Genomic DNA, 25357 nt, shown 5'->3' with positions numbered 1-25357 from the left:
ATCTCCACAACTCCATCAACCACACCTGGATATCCTTGATCTTGTTCCTTGATGTCATAGCCCATGCAATAGGCACCCCCGATTGATGCTCATCAAAGACGAGACATGAATACAATTGATACTATTTTAAACAACAAATAGGAAGATCATGACCATCCAAGGATCAAATGTGTTGCATGAAAATAGGTTAAGTTTGAAGAGACATACCCCATATTTGTTTGTTGCGAATGTCGAATCCATTAAGATGATTGAGTCATGCGAGAATCATACCATCATGTCAAGCATCCAAGCCATTTGTATTCCCATAACGAAAGGTCTATCGGCACCTTGTGGCTGCTAGAAAAAAAAGAAATTTGCCTCATCCTGTTTTTTCCATTCTAAGATGCTAGTGGCATCGTGCACATGCTTTTGTGACCAAATAGAATAGACCCTCATCACCGCGTTGATAACATCCTTGCATGTCACGAATGAATCTCTCTTCTTCAACATATCATCAAAAACGGGATCATCAAGATGTCGGTCCACAATAGCATCAATGCTCACATCCATCAGCAATAGCCTCTCTATATATGCTTTGCATTCATCAAAAAGGTTTGGTGCAAATTGAGAGCACAGCTCATTGCTGGTATCATCAACGCCATGACAAGCTTCACCAATGTTGTCTACATGCAACGGTTGCTTGAATATCAAGATGGCCACATTTGGCCTACCATATAACACCTTAACAATGAAGTGGCATGTACAACCTCTCTTTTTCTGATATGTCCATGCACACTTCTTATTCGGCGACTTCATCCTATTGTCTTGTGGTCCATATGAACACCAATACCTTCAAAAACAACTCTCATATTATCAACAATAGTCGTTATGTCATTAAACGTAGACAAAGAATATGAAAGAATGTGTCTACGAACCTGTTGTACATCTTTGTTGTGTGCGTGTTGTGCAAAGCACTATCGTGCTCACTGTGCCACTTTCGGAGGAATTGGGTTTCAACACCTTCATGCAATGATTCCCCTCTCATGAATGCATCCAATCTATTCGGTGGAATTGCTGCACAGGTCTGTCGTTGAATCATTTTCGACACAAATTGGCGTCAACTGAATATCCCTTGAACAGAAATGACGCAAACCTTCACCACCATCTTGAACTTCCAATACCATAATGTCCTTCCATTTCCGGTGTTTTCCCATTCTCGTCCTGTACATATTGGAGAAAGAAAGAGATATCATAAATAGTAAACAGCCACAATGATTATATCTTCAGTGTGATACTATTTTCAGATATTAGTTGATGTCAAATGTGTTTGCCATGATATTGGTCGCTTCGCAGAAATGACCAAATCTACTTTACTGTTAGACCTTCATCCTACCCATCCTGTTAGCACATTTTTTTACAAAATAGTTTTGTGCTATATGTGGACACTTTTAGTTTCATCATAAGAGCATTTAGTGGTGGATTGTATGTACATGTGATATGTTGCAGTATCTTCATGAAAAAGCATCACTTCGGCATATTGAAGGGAATGTTGAGTGATATGTTGAGTGTTCGACAGGTCTGATTTGGAGCTACAGTAGCCGAGGCCGTTTGAAATATGCCTCCAATTCACTTGACCTTTCTTCATACTCATCGATTTAAATCTGACCAATGAAACAGTGTCAAGAAAATCTGCGATCTCTATCGGCGGGCACAACCTCTATCAGTTCAAGGTGGATGGTTCATTTGTTCAAAATTGTAAAATTTTAATTATCGGCATAAGTACTCTCCATGAAATAGCACTGGCAAGCAAAATATAGAATATCAGCATAACATGTACTGATAAATCAGAGGGCGGATTCATTGGGATGAGGCACTTATGAACCTATCGTTGTAACTTGTAAGGATAAGGCAATGCGGATCATGGAGTTATAGCATCGGCAGATCAGAAGTAATGAGAAAAGTATATCCTGATACCTGATGACTGAAGGGAACTAAAAGTGGGCCCATCCGAGAAAAAGACCATATCGGGATAGTGCAAAAAATAGTTAGATCGATTCCTGATGACATGGAGAATCGGAAGGCGGAACCATTGGTATTACCTAAACTGATTAATCAAACTCCAAAGCATAAAGCATAAAAGTGCATCAGAGACTCATCGAGACTTCGGGAGGAATAGGAAAATGCTATTTTGACCCTCGATGAAGATAAAAGCACCTGCGGGGATATCGGTGTAAATTATATCGATAAAGTAAACATGCATTAGGACTCATCGGGACAATGGAAGAATAAATTTTATGCTATGTCGAGTCCTGATAGGACTATTAAGGCGGATGTAGAGTTGCTAGGAGTTCTTCAAAGTGATTTATGCCGATAACGTGGGTGACTTGGTCACAATGCGGACTGGTATATTGATATCATCGGGGCATTGGAGGGACATAAATTGAACTATGCCAATACACGATCGGACATATCAGACTATGTTTCGGATATCGAGAGGGGTCGGACAAGGCTATTCTACCTCCAAAATAGACTTGTCGTATAGCATGTTAGTGAGATGTTAGTCAATCGCAACCGTTAATTGCAAAATCCATGGTGAAAAATGTGCTACTAACATGCATGTTAGTCAAACCATATCTGTCTGGGCTGCGTCTATTCTGAAGGTTTAGGGTTTTTGAAATTTACCCTTTTTATGTCTTGGAATCCCCATGTTCTATTTCTATGTTACTTTTCCACTTAAGTGGAAGGGTCGGTCCGTCGTGAAGGAAGGGGTCCCCCCTTTACTTTTCTTTTTGCCTTATGCGGGTCTCTATTAATGTTTTATTTTGTGCCCTTTTCCTAAGTTTTTAGTTCTTTGTCGGGTCCCATAAAAACCATGCAAGTTCTGGTAGATCCGACGGTGTGCATAAATTCGCAAAGGAAAATAGCCCGAACTTTACCTTTTGCGAAGCCGCGAAAAGAGTGGCGGGCCTGGCTGATGGGTTAAAGAGTGAAGGTTAACAGACGATATCTTCCGGTTGATCCAATGGCCCGCATTGTTTCGTAAAGGAAAGATGGTCAGAGTTTATCTTTCGCGAAGCAGCGAAAGGGAAGTGGGCCCAACATGAGGATGATGTGGAAAGTAAAGAAGGTGCATCTTGAAAAGGATCTGACGGTCTACGTTAGTTCGGTGGGTGAAATAGCGTGGAGTTTATTTTTCGCAAAGTAGGGAGGTGGGCACGACAGATTACAGTAATCCTGGTTTTTTAAGGTTTTACATCTCGAAAGAGATCCAACGATGAGCGTTGTTTCGTAGCCTAGAGATGCAAGGTTTTTAAACTTTGCAAAATAGCGAAAACCATTTGCAGTGAGGACTTCATATGGTTTGTGCGTGAAAAGGATTAGCAGTCACCGTGGAGAGTACAGATTGAGCGAATGCATGGTTTTTATTCTTCGCAAAACAGCAAAAAGCCAGGACAATGAGATTTCCTTTGTGGTCCGTTGGAGCTTTATTTAAATTCAATTGTGAATTGATTGCTGAAGCATGTGGATTAATGTCACAATTCAATGCTCTGTTGCCCTATTAAGCCTCACATCAATAGAATTTTATTATCAATTCAAGTAATTTTGCAGAGGAACCATTGCGCAGAGCGAATTTCTTCAAGCAACAAGTTCTGCACTCATTTTGAAAGTTATAGTTCAAATTGGTTTCATCGAGTGTTTAAATTCTCATAGGTGTGTTTAAGTTTTAAATTGAAATACCTATAATTCAAGATGGCACCATGAAGAGGTTTCACAGGGAAAGTGAATTATCAGGATAGAGCTATATGTGATGATTTCTTCGAATAATTAACCATGTCTACAAATGTCGTTGCTAAGATCAAAGAATTAGTGCCCAAGGCCCCCCGTTTGAGAATTGGAGATGGTTTGTATGAAAAAGGGAACTGGTTGAGGGATTCACAGACAGGGATATTAGGGCTGGCACTTTTCAAGGTGGGTTTTGGCCAAAGACATTCCTCTGCTCCAATGAACAATCTATGGGAATTAGATGTGGGAAAGCTCATAGTCCCTGGGGTTTTTATGGATGTAGATTTATTAACCCAGGTTGCAAATAATTATGACCCTGTTGCTAAATGTGTGAGAAATGTGAATGGGGGAGCCTTAATTGAGATTAACGATGATGAGTTTAGGAAGGTGTTTAAGCTCAGTGAGGTATCAAACTACTTAGAGCTAATCAATTTTGATACACTTGCACAGGTCTACAATGTCCAAAGAGATCATCTCAGGAGTGGTCCTTTGAAAGAATTTTTTGTCAAAATAGGAGGGTTAACTGTTGTAGGCCCTAGTACCATGGAACCCTTCTCTGTGAATTTGTTTACTCTGAGGGCTAAAGGCACGTATTGGTCACTTTGTTAGATTTTTGGGGAAGATGCCCAAACCAGTATGCCAACTCACTATATGCTAATGATAGCACAGATCTTAAACCCCTCTCTCGCAGTAACTTTTGATTATGCACCTTATCTCAGTGATGCAATCCATGCAGGGTTGATAGGGATTAAAAATGGTAAGGTAGACAGACCTTTTGGGTGGTACTCTCTTCTCATGCATATGTTTTTGTTTAAAGGTGTTGATTACTTCGCTAATGGAATGGATCTGGTTAAGGAAAAGGATGGTGAAGAGATGCCTATGAAATTATGGAGCATAATTTTGTCTTGGGATAGAGAGGATGCCACTTACTTGAAGTTTGATAGATGCTTTGCATATAGGCTTCAAATTCTCTTATGCCAACAAAACCCTAGGATCCCTAAGGCCCTCATAGAGTTCCTTAGGCCTAAAGAATTTGCTGAAGGTATCAAGATTGTGCACAACTGGGGTGATGTATATTTATATCCTGTCTCTATGGTGTTTAGAGTTTACAGATTTAGAGGAACTCCATATTTGCTTCCTTATCAAGTCCCATTGAAGATAGGGATTGTAGAGATCCTAAGGCAAATCAGGGGTGTCCAAGAGGCAGAGTTAACAAATAGGGGAAAAGGGACCGTTTTCCCTACCATCGCCATCTTAAAGGCTTATAATGAGGCCAAAGGAGAGATAGCCAACCGAGATAGCATAATTGCTAGTTTACAAAGTCAATTGGCAGGGCAATACCAGAATGGTGAGTCATCTACTTTAATGATTGAATCTTCTCCAGCAAGACCCCCACCCACCAGTCCTATCATTGAATTTCCCCCTTCTCCTATCACCTCTAGTTTCGAGGCTACTCAAAGTTTAAAAGATGAGATGGAAAAGTTTAAACGGGGTCACGCCTTACTTAGAAGCAACTATGAAGCAAAGGTGAGAGGTACAATTTTGAAAATTGGTGACTCAGTTAGAGCCTCTATTGTATACATTAACATGAAAAGAATTTTGAATATTTTGACTGATTTGAAAGAAGATAAGGCCACTTTAGAGCCAATTCTGAATAAGTGGATGCCTAGGGGAGTGGAGTTGGAACTTATGTGTTCATCTCATGTAGAGGCAGAGGGTGATGCCAATATCAAATCCACTTGTGATTTAATAAAAGGGATGACTAGATTAGCAGAAGAAAGGGCAGGTGTGAAGAGAAAATCCCACATATATAGAAAAGAATATTCTGATCAACTGAAAGAGGAAAAGGCATGGCTTGATGAGTTGGGGTGTAACTTGTCAGAGAGGGTAAACAAGGTCATTAATACAGATGACACGACTTTATTTATTAAGATAGATGAGGAGATTGAGAAAGCAAAGTCACATTATGGTTTTCTGCAGACAGAGGCTGGGAAATTGAGAATCACATAGAAAAGGCTAAATAAGATGAAAAAGAAGATTGTTAGCTTCTCCTGGCCAGGTGATGGCATGTTCGAAGAGTGGAAAAAGAAATATGCAGTACAAGAAGAGGAAGTCCCACAACACTTGGAAGATGCTGCAGCGGAACAACAAACTTAAAAGGCCGTTAGGATATTAAATGATTGTATTTTTCTTTCCTTTTTCAGCTAGAATCATTGTTCTAACAAACTTTTCCTATGAAAGTCTGAAGCTTGTTTGTAGCCATATTGTTATAAATGGATACCAGGACTTAGAAAAAATCATCACAAGAATTTGTAAAGAAACTTTGCTGAAATATATCTACGGTGTTTCTGGTTCTCTCTAGAATTACATTGAGTCTAAAATTCTCAAAATGAATATAAATATACACATCAAATTTTCAGCCCTAAATCTTCTTTCTCTTCTGGTGTGCATTCATTAGTTCTTTGCATTAATTCTTTCTTGGGATCAAATACTGAAAAATGAGCATAAGTTTTCTTTAATGTTACAGTTTCATCGAGGTGATGAAGTCCATAGGTTTTTACCATTGGTTTACTGTGGATCTCAATTTAAAAGTGTGAAAGTATTCACAAAAGGTATACCTACCTTAGCTTTCGATAAGTTCGAAGTGTAGAAGGTTTTGTTGAAACCTTCTTATATGTCAGTCTAGAATTCTATTTTCTTCGTGTCCTCTTTAGCAACAAACAGAGTTATTAAATTTTCTTACAGGGAGGAATAGGGCTGAAGCTATTCTGGCTCTACCTATCGTACAACGTGTTAGCGACAAGTTAGTCAATCACAGTCGTTTCTTGCAAAATCGACAATGTAAAACACGTTACTAACACGTGTGTTAGTCAATTCATACTATCATTTTGGAGCCAGAATAGACGAGTCTGTGTTAGTGACAGGTTAGTCAATCGCAACTGTTAATTGCAAAATCGATGGTGTAAAATGCACGACTAACACGCGTGTTAGTCAATACATACTGTCATTTTGGAGCCAGAATAGACGCGTCCCGCACTTAGCATGGTCCTATCGGGTCTTGGCATAACATAAAAGTTCTTCTTCTGACATCCCGATGAATCCTCATTTGATGCACTCTTTATCGGTATAACTCACACCGATACTCTAGCCAATGCTTCTATCTTCATCGGGGGTCGGAATAGCCCTTTTTATTCCTCCCGAATCCCGATGAATTCCCGATGCACTTTTTGTGTTATATGTGTCCGAGTTCTTTTATTGATATAGGTAATACCGATGGCTCAGAATTCCAATTCTCCATATCATCGGGGATCAGTATAGCAATTTTCGCACTACTTTGATATGAATATTCTTTCTGATGGTGTCACCTTCAGTTTCCTTTAGTCATCGGGTATCGGGATAAAACTTTCTTATTACTTCCAATCTCCCAGTACTATATTATAAGCTTGGCCATTTCATTACAAGTTATACTGATGCTTTCATAGGTCATGGATATAGCAATTTATATGCTTTGCCGATAAGCCGATGCAAGCCGATAGAAAGCAACCACCTACTTCCTCATCGGAACAAGATATCTCGATGGAATGATCTTTCGAAAAGTGCGTACCAAGTTGAGTATTTTTTAATGTGCTCCAATGAGTCCACACTTTGTTTCATCGGTATAAGTGTTGCCGATAATCCTCCTTTGGCTTGCCAATGTGGTTTCATCTGGAGCTTCATTTTAGCTCGACGTAGGCCAGCCATACCTTAGTGGAAGGACAAACCAAAGACCTTTGTGTTTTTTCATGCACTTTGGTAGATTCGCATCAGGCCTCAAATAAAGTGCATATGAACAGGGAACTTGACGGCTACTTCTCATAATAGTAAAGATATGTTGTTCGGACGAACCTTGATTGGAATTCGGGCCTCTTCTGGTCAGTATGTAGACTTCTCTAGAAAGTTTGAAAATTTATATAAGGAATGGTTCAGATTGCAGTCTTAATCCTGGAAGTCTCGATCTGAACCGATGGTGCATCATTTTGGTGTCAGTTGCCTATGTAGAGAGGAATCGATCTAGGCCCAATGCAACCAGCTATTTCAAGCAAACGATGTGCTCTGGAATGCTGTATGGTGGGTGGCTAATGGTATATTGGGTGCTAAACAACACTGGTGTGATGGGTTTGTTTATGAGGCTGTCATTTGCCCTATGGTTGACATATTTGATTCAAAGGAAGCGACCAAATAGAGGATCGATGACTTTGTCTGCTCACTGATGGGCAGGCCCTGGGAAATGCCATTCTAGAGTTGGATTCTACTTGTTGGGTAAGCACCCTCCGCATCTATTTTAACCACATCAACTACATCTCCTCTAAATCAGATGAGTCAGACACTGAAGACGAGAAAATTGCCCAAAAAAGGGCAGCACGGGAAAGGAGGAAGAACTTCATCCAGGAGGCGTGGGAGGTGTATAGGGTGGGGGTGAGGAATGGGAATCTGGATCCCTTCCATAGACTACTAAACTCCGATGATAACTAGCTCTCGGCACCAGCCGCTGTCAAAGTAATGGAGATTGGAGAGAACATGGGTGTCATACTCTAATACACTAGGAGTTAGTTTTGTTGTTTATCTATAATTTCCTATTTTGCATATGTCACTCGCTACACTTCTATGACCCTATTGTAGACAACAGGATTAATTTTGTAAAATTAGCAGTAGCGCTATTTTAGGTAGTTACCGGATAAGTTATAAAACATCTTATCATGGTAAATAGGAGAAAGTGTCACCATTGTAGGTGCATGGAGCATCTTCGATGGTCATTTTGTAGCCAATATGTTTATGTTTAAAGATGTCATTTTCATCTACATGTACTGATGAGGGATGGCTGGTGGACATTACAATTTGTAAAGAACCAATGCTTCTTACACACTGCTGCCAATTTTTTAACACAATGTTTGTTAAGTATTGATGTATTTAAATACAAATTTTATGTCACATGAAGTATTGATCTATAGTTGTTAGTTTTTCCTTTTCTGTACTTTAATATTGCTTCAATCTCTCTGTTAGCTTCCAACTGTTATTGCAAAATCATTTGCAATAAACAATTGCGATTGACTAACTTGTCGCAACCACACCGCACGAAAGGTCTATTTTGGAGCCAGAATAGTTGTAGCCCTAAAGGATTACTTTATCGGTATAACTTTCACCGATATCCCCGTAGGCGGTTTTATCTTAATCGTGGGTCGGAGTTACATTTTTCTAATCCTGCAGATCTTCCCATGACTAACACGTGTGTTAGTGGTTTGTTTTACACCGTCCAATGGGCATTTCGTACCGTGTCTTAGCGACAGGTTAGTCAATCAAAACCGCGTGTTACCGACAGGTTAGACAATCGCAAAATGTTGGTCCCAATATGGACGGTGTAAAACGGACTACTAACATGCCTGCATAGTCCTATCGAGGCTCGGCATAGCATAAAATTGCTTCTTCCAATGTCCCGATGAGTCGAAATGCATGTTTACTTTATCAGTATGGTTTACACCGATATCCCCGCAGATGCTTTTATCTTCATCGGGGGTCGGAATAGCCTTTTTCTATTTCTCTCGAAGTCCCGATATGTCTCCGATGCACTTTTATGGTTAATGCTTCCGAGTTTGTTTTATCAGTATAGGTAATATCGATGGTTCCACCTTCCCCATTCTCCATGTCATACAGTGTCTTAGCAACAGGTTAGTCAATCTCAACCACGTGTTACCGAAAGGTTAGACAATCGCAGAATGTTGGTCGCATTATGGAAAGTCTAAAATGGACTACTAACACGCCTTAATAGTCCTATCGAGACTCGACATAGCATAAAAATGCTTCTTCCGGTGTGAGTCCTAAAGCATGTTTACTTTATCGATATAGTTTACACTGATATCCCCGCAGGTGCTTTTATCTTCATCGGGGGTCGGAATAGGCTTTTTCTATTCGTCTCGAAGTCCCGATCAGTCTCCGATGCACTTTTATGCTTAATGCTTCAGAGTTTGTTTTATCGGTATAGGTAATACCGATGGTTCCGCCTTCCCCATTCTCCATGTCATCGGGGATCGATATAACTATTTTTGCACTATCCCGATATGGTCTTTTTCTCTGATATGGCCATTTTTTTAAAAAAGAAGGACTAGTCTGATATGTCGGGCCCACCATCCTTAAGCTGCTTCGCGAAAGATAAACTCCACGCTCTTTCGCCCAATGAAATAACGCAGACCATCGAATCCTTTTCAAGATGCACCTTCTTTACTTTCCACGTCATCCTCATGCTGGACCCACTTCCCTTTCGCTGCTCCACGATAGGTTAGTCAATCGCAACCACTGACTACAGAATGGATAGTGTAAAATGCACACCTAACACACGTGTTACTCATTACGAATAGGGTATCGTTATAGAAGACCGAGACCGCTCCCGATAGGCGAAACATAGACCGATATGTCCCATCGGGTATTGGCATAGTTCAATTTATGTCCCTCCAATGCCCCGATGAGTTTGCATTATGAGCAAGTCCTCCACGTTATTGACATAAATCACCCCGAAGAACTCCTAGCAACTCTCCATTGTCCTACATAGTCCTATCGGGACTCGGCATAGCATAAAATTGCTTCTTCCGATGTCCCGATGAGTCGTAATGCATGTTTACTTTATCAGTATAGTTTACACCGATATCCCCACAGGTGCTTTTATCTTCATCGGGGGTCGGAATAGGCTTTTTCTATTCCTCCTAAAGTCCCGATATGTCTCTGATTCACTTTTATGGTTAATGCTTCCGAGTTTGTTTTATCGGTATAGGTAATACCGATGGTTCCACCTTCCCCATTCTCCATGTCATACAGTGTCTTAGCGACAGGTTAGACAATCACAGAATGTTGGTCGCATTATGGATAGTGTAAAACGGACTACTAACACACCTTAATAGTCTTATCGGGACTCGACATAGCATAAAATTGCTTCTTCCGATGTCCCGATGAGTCGTAATGCATGTTTACTTTATTAGTATAGTTTACACCGATATCCTTGCAAGTGCTTTTATCTTCATCGAGGGTCGGAATAGCCTTTTTCTATTCCTCTCGAAGTCCCGATATGTCTTTGATGCACTTTTATGGTTAATGCTTCCGAGTTTGTTTTATCGGTATAGGTAATACCGATGGTTCCGCCTTCCCCATTCTCCATGTCATATAGTGTCTTAGCGACAGGTTAGACAATCACAGAATGTTGGTTGCATTATGGACGGTGTAAAACGGACTACTAACACGCCTTAATAGTCCTATCAGGACTCAGCATAGCATAAAATTGCTTCTTCCGATGTCCCGATGAGTCGTAATGCATGTTTACTTTATCGATATAGTTTACACCAATATCCCTGCAGGTGCTTTTATCTTCATCGAGGGTCGGAATAGCCTTTTTAGATTCCTCCCAAAATCCCGATATGTCTCTGATGCACTTTTATGCTTAATGCTTTGGAGTTTGTTTTATCAGTATAGGTAATACTGATGGTTCCGCCTTCCCCATTCTCCATGTCATCGGGGATCGATATAGCTATTTTTGTACTATCCCAATATGGTCTTTTTCTCCGATATGGCCATTTTTTTAAAACAGCAGGACTAGTCTGATATGTCGAGCCCACCATCCTTTTGCTGCTTTGCGAAAGATAAACTCCATGCTATTTCGCCCAATGAAATAACGCAAACCGTCAGAGCCTTTTCAAGATGCACCTTCTTTACTTTCCACGTCATCCTCACGTTGGGCCCACTTCCCTTTCGCTGCTTCGTGAAAGATAAACTCCGACCATCTTTCCTTTACGAAACAACGCGGGTCGTTGGATCAACTAGAAGATATCGTCCATTGGTATATTGAGATCATCGGAGTATCGAAGGGACAATAAATAAACTATGCCCACACCAGATGACTCAAGTAAAAAGAAACCAAAGGTGAATGCATCGGAGAGATATATGTCGATGGAGTGTTAAAACAAAAGGCAAGGAGGAGACTGAAGTGATGCCCATCACGATGAAATGATCCATCGGGATAAAGAAAAAATAGGTATTCTGAGACTTGATAAGTGGGTCAGGGTAGTTTGTTCCGATCAGAAAGCAAAAAGTGGTAAAGTAATAACAACCAGCGGCAAACATTTGAATCATCGGAAGGAGTGTCGTCGATTAGCCGTTGGTTTTCGTTATGAGAAGAACTGACTGTGACAACATAGTTTCCATTAAATGCATAAATTGAGTACATTCATTGACGCACGAAGCAAATCTGTCAAATATTGCAATAATCAATTACAAATATTGCAAGCAAATCTGTCCCAAATAGCCGGTATTGCAGAGAAGCATTTCTCACGAAGTAATTGCAGAAAGATATTAAGTGCTTACTGAGAAAATTTCTAAGTTACTGAATACAGAATGAAATAATTTGTAGAAATGGAGGGGTCAAGCTCAAAAGGGAAGCGAAAAGCTGCCGAAGTATCGAGTACCACAACAAAGAAATCGAGTAGAAAGTTGAATCAAGACATGATAGACCAAATGGGATCTCCAGGAGCTAGGTCACACAGAGCCAAGACAAATTTGCCTATCCACGAGCAGTTAGAGTATAGATATAGAGGGATTGGGGATATATTCACCACAATGTGAGGGCATGAGTTGTTACTTTTCCATTACTTCCGCAGGGATAACCCCATGCCAATTTTGAACCCATGGAAAACAGGTCTTGGTAAACTTGTAGTACCCAATGTGTTTGTGAACATTGATTTGTTGAAGCTTTTAGTAAGAAATTATAATGCAAACAAGCGATGCATTATGTTACCTGATGGGACTGCTCTAGTGCATTTTGCAAAGGCTACGATTCAAGAAGTTTTTGCAGTAGATTTGGAGGCAAAATTGCCTTTATCTTTTGTAGATTTGGAAGAAGAGTACAGGAAGATGGACACTACATACTAGGGCTGGAACCTCGTTGTCCATAAAGAAGAGAAGGGGAGGCTAACAGACAAAGAAGGTCCTCCATATGACATGACTATTTTTAAGAAGTATGTGCAATATACATATATGGCTTGTGGTCAGGTGGGAGGAGTTGAAGCTCTTGATGTGGCAAACATTGGACCACTTGTTCTAGCAACAGAAGTGTAGAGGCATGAGCCTGGGGCATTTGACTTCGCTTCTTACCTGGTAGACAGATTGCATGAAGGTTTCTTAAACCTGAAAGACAATCCAGACAAATATTTCAAGCACTACTCACTGTTAATGCACATCATTTTATTCTATGGGAGACTTAGAGGGTTATGGCCGAAAGAATTGAATGTGAATACAATTGGGAAAGATGGAAAGGAGCAACCAGTGCAATTATGGGTTTCCCTTTGGGATTACAGGTTTGATAGTTCTCATTACCTCAAATTTGAGGAGTTCTTTGTCAAACCACTTTTCTTGCTCTTTGGTGAGCCTCGGCAAGGATCATTTTCGGAGGAGGTTAAGAAGTTTCTTAGGCCTCACGAGCACCAAAATCCAAAGGTCAATCACAACTGGGGTGATTGGTACTTGTGCCAAAACTTCACTTTTGTTTGATGCTATAGATTTGAGGGTTATCCATATGTTCTCCCTAAACCTACACCAAACAGGATTGCCTTCTTGGAAATTGTAAGGTAGTTAAGTGTGTCTAATGCCAAACATTTCGGAGGAGCACACAAGCAGGCTTTCCTCCCTGGCACACCTCACTTTCAGGATTTTAAAATTGTATCAACTAGGGCATACGAGGCCATTGACAGGAAGATGGTGGATGAATATGATTTGTTTCGGCATGTACCTAGAGCACGCTATGATCCTGAGGGTTACATCTATTCAAGTAGGAAAAGATAGGATTTGGGAGACTACCTCCATGAGGAGGATGAATTTGAAGACATGTGTAGGAATAAGGAGGTGGAAGAGCTTGCAAGAGTTATGGAGACCTTGGAGAAGAAGCTAGAGGAAAGAAGGCAGAGACTATAAAACATGGAGGGAGAACCAGCCCAAAGTGATTAAGGGGAAAATGAAGTAGTCTCCAAGCTCCATGCCCCTGAGAAGGAGAAGGATTCGGAGGTAGAAGATAGGCTTATTGTTGCTCTAAATGCAGAGACAGATGAAAGAATGGCAGAACATGTTTCTTTTTGTATCTAATGATCACTTCATTAAGTATAAGGAATTCAAATCATTCCTGTACCACTTCAAGGGCAAGAAATTAAGGGAAGTAGTGCCAAATGTGACCCCTGATAATGAAGCAGAAATGATGATGAGTTTGAAGGAAGACATTGACAGAGAAGTTGAGACTATGACCCCACAAAGGGGCAGGCAATTGCGAGTAGACGCAGGAATAATTGTGTTTCCAGGATGGGACCTAAGTGCTTCACTTATTTTTGATTCTTTGTTACATTCAAACAATAAGGATATGAAGTTAAACATCCAAGGAGTGCAAGATATTTTTATTGGATCAAGATATGATCCAAACGAGGAAGAAATGTTATTGTGGGCCTTATATCCTCCTAATAAGAGGCCAAAAATCATTGATGTAGATAAAGCTTTTGGTCACATGATGACCTTGAAGGTTGGAGAAGTAGATCCTATAGTCACAGCTGACATGGGTATCAATATTTCAAAGTTTAATAAGGCCCAAATGAAACATGAGATAACAGAGAAGAATAAGTATAAGGCTTTGTATGAAGAGACCCTTAAGAGGAGTGGGCACCCTGTTCCCCAAATTACAGATTTAGGAGGCAAATGGAAGAAAAAAATTGAAAAGCTATCTTATGAACATAACAAATTGAAAAAACAGATGAAGAGCGTTAGGGTCGATACCGCTTGCGTGTTGCTAAGTAGGAGGTATGACAATATGGAGAAAGCATTGAATGAATTCTGGGGTGAATATCAGAGGAACATGGACAATATGATTTCACACACCAGAATTTGAGATAGACTCGACATGATGTTACAGGATGCAAAGACCAAAGAGAAAGAAAAAAAGAAGCTGCAGAGTCTACTTGTTACACATGACGGAGTTACAGAGGCTTGAAGTCTGAATTTGATGAATGCCAGCAGATTGTTGAGCATGGGGTTCCCAGTCTGGTAGATGATGCAGGTGTGATCAAAGACAAAACCATATGGATCGCTAAGTGAAATTCTATGCTTAATGCAGCCCAAGCCATCACTAGAGCAGATGTCCTTGACATGAATGACACGATCGATCAATTGGAAAAAAATTATGTGATTGAGAATGCAGCCAAGGATGCCATCTTCAATGCTACAACATATAAGAATCCGGCCTACTTAGGGCATATTAAAAAATGTGGATGGCGGTTGGATCGAAAGTCCTAAAGTGGTGTTTGACTTTATGTAATGTAATTGATTTCTTGGTTAGGCGTTTTAATTTTTGTTCACTTAGTTGTTAAGATAATGAAAGGGTGTGTCCTTTCATTCCTGTCTTTCAGCATTTGTATTTGTATTGAGTCATCTTGCGTAACAAAGGGAGTGGCTTTTTTTTTTGGGGGGGGGGTGTTTGGAACATCATTGTTGTAAGGACTGAAAGTCATATGTATTATGAAATTTTATAGGAAGCAGAAGTGTCATTTTGTGTAAGCAAATTGCAATGAAGTATCTCCAAGTGGGTAGCTTCTATGTACTGTCATTTCTCATACATTAATATACAAGATTCATTGTTTCTACTTCAAATGTACTGATTACTTTCTTTGTTGATGATACATACTTTGTCCTCTTCATAAATCTATTTAAAAATACGTTGTAATGTGAATCACATTCCGTTACATTAAATGTGAGATTGGGTTCTTATTGTTTATGTGAGACATACTGAACCATTATAGTGATTATTCATATTGTCACTTGAGTTGATAATGTTATCTGTCCACAAAGTATCATTATATTCTGAGATAGAGGCATTGCTCTGTTGTTAATTCTTTGAGATCCTGATTTAATATGCATTAGCTCCTTGATAGATAAGTATTATTCTGAAACCTGGGTTTAGTGGAGTCTAAAGTGCAGAGGGAATTGGTCTTCGACCATCCCTGTTCATTGCCCAAGGCCGATCACACTACTTCAAGGTTTGGCAAGTCTTTTTGCTTTCCAATCTGTGGTTTTGGGCACCAACAGCTTGTTCGACCACATGGAAGAGATAGGGAAATTAAGACCATGCTAAGGAGATTCACCATACCAAGTGAGGTGTTAGGAAACTATTTACCATTTTATATGCATTTTCCACATTTTGAGATGATGATCCATATTTTGGATTAGGTGTTTGAATAATGGAATACTCAGAGCTCCACATGTATGTTTGATAGTCATTTCAAGGATGATTGTCCCCTAGGTTGCTACTTTTGTCAAATCTGGCCTATGAGCCCTTGTAAGCCCAAAAAAGCATAAATTTGCATTATGATCATAAATGACTTCTAAAGCCTCATTAGGCATTTAGGTATATCAGTTTAATGTTAGGAAGTCATGCTAGGAGGTTCAGTATAAGTAAAAATGCATAAAAGGCAAAAATGCACATTTGACCAAAAGTTGTCATTGTTGCTTAACAACTTTTTGCAACTTTTTGAGAAACTTTGCATTTTTTAGCAAATCGGTGGTTGGGCAACTGATGAAGTATTGGTTATGACCAAAATGGCATATAAAATGCTCTGAGAATGACCAAAATGACCAGAATAGAAACTCAATTGTCCTACAAGAATTTAATTGTATTTGTAGTCATATATATTGAAATGCTTGACTTTGATGACATACAACAATTTCATGCACATACAATAAAAAACATTTGTTTTTCCACCATATATAATAAAATGTTAACAACAATTTCAAAACAGAGAAGATAAGAGTACCAGTTGGTGTCAACAAAGTTTTTATTTGTCCGGTAAAGCTATATTTTATATTAATTCTGAAAATGTTTACATTCTACAAGATAAACCTCGACGGCTAGCCGACTAGACCATCGAAGTCGATGGACGGTATACATAACGGTCCATACATAACACATTCAGAAACATTTTTTAAAAAAAACATAGTCCTTGCTTCAAAAAAGGTTGTATGTGCCATCTCGCTACACCACATGAACAGTGACCGTGCCCTCTTCCACAACCAGCACTTTGATGAATACTAAGAGGGGGGGGGTGAATTAGTATGCCAAAAATCTTTGCACTAATACACTTACATAGTCCAAAGATAAACCGGTAAAGCAGTCTGACAATCAAACTAGTTATCACACATACAAACCAAAATGCGAATAAAACATTCACCCACAAAAGCAATACAACCATAACACAAGATATTTGACGTGGAAACCCAACTAGGAAAAACCACGGTGAGATGGAACTCACAAGTCACTATCTGCAGAATAGAAACTAGATCGGTTAAGGTCTTACAATGTTCATCACCAGAACAGATCCTGTTAGGAATCTCAATCTCTGTTAGGAGATAAGTCCGATTAAAGGCTACCTTGTTAGAGGATTTTAGATTCACATGTGTGAACCACCTTGTTAGAGGATTTTACAAAGGCTTTGAGGCCTACCCGGTTAAGGACTACTGACTTGTTAAAGATGTGAGTAATCAACAAGTGTTTGATCTATCTACTAACACAAATTGCTTGGTTAGATCCAGTATTGCTCACAGTTAATGCATTCCAGCATTACTTCAGTCTCCTCTATCTCTCTCTCAGTTACAACTCGATCTTCTCTAATAAGATTACTCTCCACTTCCACCTTAAACCCTAGCTCAACATAAACCCTATTCACAACTTCTTCAACAACTCAAAAAACCTTAGACATGATGTCCTTTTAAAGGAATCTGATTTCATGTCGGTCCAATAGGATTACATTACAATTTCCTAGGTTCAGTGAATATAGACATACTCAGTAACATGACACAAGAATCACCGTCAATGTGTCGGCACCGTCAAACAATCGGTGGATTGGTAACTCATCACAAAATGCCAGTTGGTAACTCATCACAGAGTATTACCGGTTTATACAAAATGCCGGTTGCCGGTTTGACAAAAATGAAGACTGGTAAGAATGTGTTGTGCCGCTTTGCTTCCTTGTACCGCTTGTGATTTGTGAACCGCTTGGGGTCGACATGCCGCTTCAGACCGGGAAACACATTCTACAAAATCACTACTAGTCTAAAGACTAGTATACAACATACTAGTTGGAACAAATACCGGTTAAGCATGAGCTCATACATATAAAGGGGATCTCAATACAAGTGTGTGTCCATCAATGACAATCACAACCTAAACATCAAAAATGCCAACAATCTCCCCCTTTGGCATTGATGGCAACACTTAGGAAAATAAAATTTTGACATCTAAGTGTTTTACAACAAGAACTTGCCATTAACAAAATTGCTCCCCCTAAGCATATACACTATCCCTTAATCAATAGAGTGTATAGAAATTTTGCATTCAGAGCATAATCATCAGAGCATATAGCATATATCACAGCATATATCAAAATTTGAAAACAGATACTTCTCCCTCTGATATACTTCTCCCCCTGATATATCAAAATTTCAAAATTTTAAAACCATAGACTTCTCCCCCTTTGCCAACAATGACAAAGTACCGCTGAAAAAAAAATTGTTTCCATGTATATATAAGAATTTTATGACAATAATGAATAATACTTGTCAAAAACCACTTTGTAGTCCTGCAAAAATTGTTTCATGGAAAGAGACTAGGACTCAAGTAGGGAGGTCGCCACTTCCTTCTCTGTTTGCATTTGTGATACCTGTTCCTCCATGGCATCTATTGTGCTCAGTTCTTGAGTGACTGTCAGGGCATCCAGGTTCAGATAGCATTTCTGGAGAATTTGCAGTCATGGAAGTAATACCAGTTGAAGCTCCTACAAATCCCTAGACCTTGTGCTGATCTCTTGCTCTATCTTGGCTAATTGGATCTGGAACCGGTGAATGGTTTGCCCATATGCTACAAAGGAGTCGTAAGGAGTTTTGAATGTGCTCAAGTAGGACTGTAAGTCCATTTGAAGTTGTTGCTTCTTGGCTAGCACATCATCACAAAATAGATGAGGTTGACTGATTTTGTTGAGCAGCAAGTTTCCCTCATCCAAGGCACTCCTTATGATCTTTTGATCCTTTAGCAGATCAGTCCTAAGCTCATTCAGTTTCTTCACCAAAGCAACATTAAGAGCCTTTTGGTGCTCTTTCTTTACATTAGCCTCAGCTGCTTCTTCTAGGCTCTACACCTGATCATCCACTACAGTACACAAAAGTTTGAGTTGTGCTAGTGATGAATCAATGTCAGGAAGATTAGTACCAGGGATTAAACCGGTAAGTGTGTCTACAGCTGCCTGAATGATGTCTTGTTCCTTTTTCCTACGAATGATCTCAAGGTGCTCTTGAGCAACCTTGATGCTCTACATAAGCTCTGACTCACTTGCAGATTGGAGATTGATAGGACTAGAAAGATCAACTGGTGAGGGTTGACTTCCGGTTGCCTTCGGAGTCTCCAACTGAGAGCTTTTGGCCGCTTCTTGTTCCTTGGCATCTTCAGCTTTCTTCTTTTCTACTTCTCTTCTCTTCTCTTCTTCCTTGTCTTCTTCTGCCTTTTTCTTCTCCTCTGCTCTCCTCTTCTTCTCTTCCTTTTCTTCTTCTTCCCTCTTCTTCTTCTCTTCCTCTTCCTTTTTCTTCTCTTCCTCTTCCTTCTTCTTCTTCTCCTCTTCTTTCTTCTTCTTTTCTTCCTCTTCCTTTTTCTTCTCTTCCTCTTCCTTCTTCTTCTTCTCCTCTTCTTTCTTCTTCTTTTCTTCCTCTTCCTTCTTTCTCTTTTCTTCCTTGTCCTCCTCTTCTTTCTTCTTCCTTTCTTCTTCTTGCTTCTTCTTCTCTTCATCTTTTCTTTTCTCCTCTTCCTCTTTTCTCTTCTCTTCCTCTTTTTCTTGTTTCTCATCTTCATCCTTCTTCTTTTTCTCTTCTTCTTTGTCTTTTGCCACTTGTTGTGTGTCCATAGCTTGTTCACCACCCTGATCGGCCTGCTGCCCCTATTCAATTCCCTTAGAAGGTATGTCCTGAGTGACATCTTCTATATCCAGGGCATCGACATCTATGGTGTCGATTGGTTCCTCCACCAGGTTTCCTTCCTTATCAAAAACTTCATCCGGTTGGGAAATAACCGATTCCTTTTCCGCTTGGAGGTTGGCCATTCGAGCTTTGTGAGAGCTGATAGCATGGGCCATGTGTTGATGTGTATCCTTTTCTACGTCATCAACTCTCCCTTCCAACAACTAGAGTCTTCTTCTCCTTGTGAAGAAGAGACCTTTATTTTGATCTAATACATCAAATAATTCTGAATTTGAGAGTTCGGGGAAGTAATATGCAAAAACTTTCTCCCTAATCTCTTGTTCCTTTTCAATGGCAATGCGCCATTTGTTATCCAATGCTTTAAACAATGAATCCGGTGTCTGAGATTTAATCTCTGATGGTGACCGGTCATTTTTGCATAAATAAAGAATGATTTCCTATAGTACTTCATCGTTTTCTTCACTATTGAATTAATCATAAAAATCAATTAAATCATGAAGTAACTTTCTCCTAATATTCTTTACTGTTCTTTGACAATGTGTCAAAGGTTTGTAAGAGGAGATATCTATATTTACCGGTGTGGATGTTGTCGGTTCATTCTTTTTCACCTTCTTGGTCTGTCTAGCCTTCTTTGGTTGTTCATCAAACTCAGTTTCTTTGGAGTCCGGTTCATTTGCCTTAGTCTTCCTCTTTCTTTCAAAGACTTTTTCCAGTGTTACCTCCGGTTTCTTCTTTGCCGGTGACCACTTGGTCACTCTTGGAGTTGCAGTGGTAGCTGGTGCCGATGCTGCAGGCACTGCCTCAGCTTTCTTAGCTGCTGGTTCTTTTCCCTTCTTTACCGATGGTTCTTCAACTGGTGTGATCCTCTCCAAGTAGGTTCCGGTTCACTTCGCCTTTGGATCAAGAGGCGAGGCAATAAGGGTTGAAGCATACCCTTCCAGCATGTCAAACATGACCTCATAGCCCATAGGCTCCACTTCCTCCATTCTAGGCTCACAGCCTCCATTAGACATTTGTCCACCTGAATAGTGAAACAGATGTCATCTTCATACTTCTTCACTATGTCACCTGAGATTCGTACCCTCTAAAAAATCTTTCTTCTGAACTCATCAAAGTATTTGTTCAGTACCTCAGGGTAGTCAGTTCCAATGGCTTGCACACTTTCCTTTATATCCTTGGTTACAGGTTGGTCAGGGGACCACTAGACATCTCTTACACTCGGAAAGTAGCCTTGGAAATATAAAAACAACCCTACCAGTAGTTGTCCAAGCTTAAATTTTAGTGAATTGTCCTTTTTGATTGCCTTAAGGTTTGACAGGAGTTGCCTCTGCATGCCGGTGCATAAGTCAAATGATTTATCCTCTATAATCATCCGGTAAGCGACATTTACCGCTACAGCAGATACAGAATTAATTCTGCTAGCTGAGAATGTTTTGTAGCCTATCACCATGCAGGCGTATTTTACCAGTTCATCCTTGATAGGATTAACTGTCATACCTCATGAATCACTTGTCGAACTGGTGAGCTTGGTCATTTCCATTTTGCTTACCGTTCTCAGGGCTGGCACTTTCCCTGTGTTGCAGAAACTGGTGACTGCATGAATTGCCTCAAGCGTGATATCATGCGTTCTCTCCAGGTACATCTTGTCACCGTGGACTTTGCTCAAGATGATCTTGATGTGATCCTCTATGAAGTCTTCCAAAAAATACACCACATTATGGAGTTTCTTCTTCTCTAAGATATTGAACTCCGGTTTGATCCTTTTGTCCTTTCCACAAAATAGACCTAATTGAGTATGAATGGCTAAGGACCCTAGGTCTTCTATCTTGCAATCAATATAGTGTGAAATTCCTTCTTCGACTATGACTCCAGCTGGAACTTATGACAAAGCAATATATTTGACCTTCCTTTGAATAAAAATTTCTGACTCGATAGATGTACTTGAACTGGTATGAGATGCGGAAGCCATTGAAGAGTATTTCAAGAACACGAAAAATACCTTTCTAACGCGAAATTAGGGCTTCCTGATTCTGCTTTACTTCGCTCTCTGTCGGATGCCAAATCACCACTTTGAGTTCTCCACTACCGCTTGCAAACTATATTTGAATCTCTTTCAAATCTCTCCAATTTCTCAAAATCTAAGCTCAAAGTGCCTTTTCTTCACTCTGCACTTGAAAACTTTTCTTCGCTCAAAAACAGATAGTGAGAAATGATTTGAAAAAATGCATTTATACATGTCTCTCACCTACCATCATTAATACTCCTATATTAGGGGGTAAACCCTAATTTGCCTTTTTATTGTTTCCGGTCTTCTGCCAAGCGACAGGTGTAGCATACCGGTTAAGGTCTTTTACCAGTGTTAACCGGAGGTTCGAAAGCATTTTGCCATTTGCTCCCCCTAAGCCTTTGAGGCTTAGTTTGTCGGTTCCAATATTTCCACACTAGGTGCAGAAACCGGTTCCTCCTCCAATAATATTGGTTTCTTCTTCCATGTTTTCTTCATGTCTCCTTGAACTTTTTCAACATCTATTTCTCCTTCCTGAGTGACCAGTATATCATCAGATATACTTTTTCTGCTTCTGCAGAATCTTGCAATGTGACCCGGTTTGTTGTAGTGATAGCAAACAAGTCTAGGTGCTCTCCAAGGTCCATTGCACATGTTTCCATTCTTCCTTCTACATGTGCAGCAGTGTGAGTATGACCATGACAGATCATACAACTTTCTCTCCATCCGTTTGCCGCTTGATGACCACCGCTTCTTGACTGATGATTGAAGACATTAAACCAGTCATGGTTCCGGTTCATAAAAGATTTAGGACTAGTTCCTTGGGTCCTCTAAGGATATCTTCCAGTGTTATCCATTACAGACCTGCATTCAAATGCTTTATGCCCAAACTTGTTGCATGCATAACAATGACCATTGAACTTATTGGATCTAGATACATTGTTGATAAAATAAGGAAAATTATTGTAGGCTTTGCTCCTACATACATTGGCAGTGTGTCCTTCTTTAAGACAGTTAAAGCAAACAGGTTTGAATATTTGCTTACCTTTTCCTTTGAGTGTCGGTTTCTTCTTTGATGCTTCAGCATTTGTGCTTGAGGATTCTCCTTCCTCATGTCCATAAAAACCAAGACCATTGGTATTCTTTGCCGATCTAGATGACTCAAGCTTTTGCTCTAGCCTAACTGTACTTTTGCCAAACTTAGCAAGTATTTCCTTTGACTCAAAGAGTTCTTTGGAAATAGCAGTGTTTGTCTCCATAAGACTTGCATTTTCAGAGATGGCAACGTTCAGTTCTCCTTTCATGTCTTCTTTTTCCATTCTACTCTCATGGAGGCGAGTAGTTAGTGCACTAATCTCATGTTTCAACTTGGAGATCTCATGATCTCTGTCTTTTACCAGATCTTCAACTTTTCTCCAGTTCTCAAACTCTTGGCTAAACCGAATAGTCAGTCCTTCCAACTCCTTTCTCAAATTGGAGTTTGAATCATTTAGTTTATTCACTTCAGCAATCATAGCTTCCATGTTAGCTTCATCTTTAGAACTACTTTCAGATAGTTCCATCAGCCTCTTTGCATGTTCTCTTCTTTTTGCTTGAGATGCCTTGTATTTGACCATAAGATCATCATAGGCTTGCTCAGACTTAGTGAGCCGTTGAGTAAGCTCCCTCAAGGTGTATTCCCCCATATCTCTTTCCAAGTGGTTAAACTTATAGAAAGGTTTGCTCTGATACCAATTGATGAATACTAAGAGGGGGGGGGTGAACTAGTATGCCAAAAATCTTTCCACTAATACACTTACACAGTCTAAAGATAAACCAGTAAAGTAGTCTGACAATCAAACCAGTTATCACACATACAAACCAAAATGCGAATAAAACATTCACCCACAAAAGCAATACAACCATAACATAAGATATTTGACGTGGAAACCCAACTGGGAAAAACCACGGTGAGATGAAACTCACAAGCCACTATCTGCAGAATAGAAACCAGACCGGTTAAGGTCTTACAATGTTCTTCACCAGAACAGATCCTATTAGGAATCTCAATCTCTATTAGGAGATAAGTCCGATTAAAGACTACCTTGTTAGAGGATTTTAGATTCACATGTGTGAACCACCTTGTTAGAGGATTTTACAAAGGCTTTGAGGCCTACCCGGTTAAGGGCTACTGACTTGTTAAAGATGTGAGTAATCAAAAAGTGTTTGATCTATCTACTAGCACAAATTGCTTGGTTAGATCTAGTATTGCTCACAGCTAGTGCATTCCAGCATTACTTCAGTCTCCTCTATCTCTCTCTCAGTTACAACTTGATCTTCTCTGATAAGATCACTCTCCACTTCCACCTTAAACCCTAGCTCAACATAAACCCTATTCGCAACTTCTTCAACAACTCAAAAAACCTTAGACATGATGTCCTTTTAAAGGAATCTAATTTCTTGTCGGTCCAATAGGATTACATTACAATTTCCTAGGTTCAGTGAATCTAGACATACTCAGTAACACGACACAAGAATCACCGTCAATGTGTCGACACCGTCAAACAATCGGTGGATTGGTAACTCATCATAGAGTATTACCAATTTATACAAAATGCTGGTTGCCGGTTTGACAAAAATGAAGACTGGTAAGAATGTGTTGTGCCACTTTGCTTCCTTGTACCGCTTGTGATCTGCGAACCGCTTGGGGTCGACATGCCGCTTCAGACCAAGAAACACATTCTGCAAAATCACTACTAGTCTAAAGACTAGAATACAACATACCGGTTGGAACAAATACCGGTTGAGCATGAGCTCATACATATAAAGGGGATCTCAATACAAGTGTGTGTCCATCAATGACAATCACAACATAAACATCAAAAATGCCAACACACTTCCATGTTCCTAACTTTGTTAATTTTTGTCTCCCTGCTAGAGCCTTCACCAAACTGCAGCACACAACCCTTCTTAGTTGTTCTTCCACAAGATCGACCCCGTCATTTTGTGCGTGCAGGAACTGTTCATTGCACAAGTGCTCTATATTCCGACCAAGGTCCCCATTTTTCCATCTCCACACGTGCTTCCCAGACATCGACCGTCTCAAGGTATTGCACAATACCATACATCCCAGCCTGTGCTACACTTCTTCTAGCCTCTTTATCGAATGTCGCACTCCAGAGCAAGAATGGTCACAAGGGAGGACTGAATTCACTCACGTGAATCCATGCTCTGCCCACACTTTCAAATCCATCCATGTCTCATGCCAATCCTAATAAGGCTTCCATTCTGCCTAGCCATTCCTTCTTCACACACCTGTTCATGATTTCTCTGACTTTTAGAACAGGTCGGAGCTCCAGACACCATGTCATAAATAGAGACACTATGTATGCATTCGTTCTGTACTTCCATCCACCTTCTACATACTCAGGCCCAAGGATCAACTTCACCATAGACAGGAATGAGGTGTCTTCATAAATAAACAGGTTCATCAACCTATCATCGCTTATTCATCCCCAAAATGCAACCTATGTTTTGCTTGTTTCTAAAGAA

The sequence above is a fragment of the Cryptomeria japonica genome, chromosome 2 (genome assembly GCF_030272615.1).
Source record: "Cryptomeria japonica chromosome 2, Sugi_1.0, whole genome shotgun sequence".
Lineage (NCBI taxonomy): Eukaryota > Viridiplantae > Streptophyta > Pinopsida > Cupressales > Cupressaceae > Cryptomeria > Cryptomeria japonica.
Note: the sequence above shows the minus strand (reverse complement) of the source record.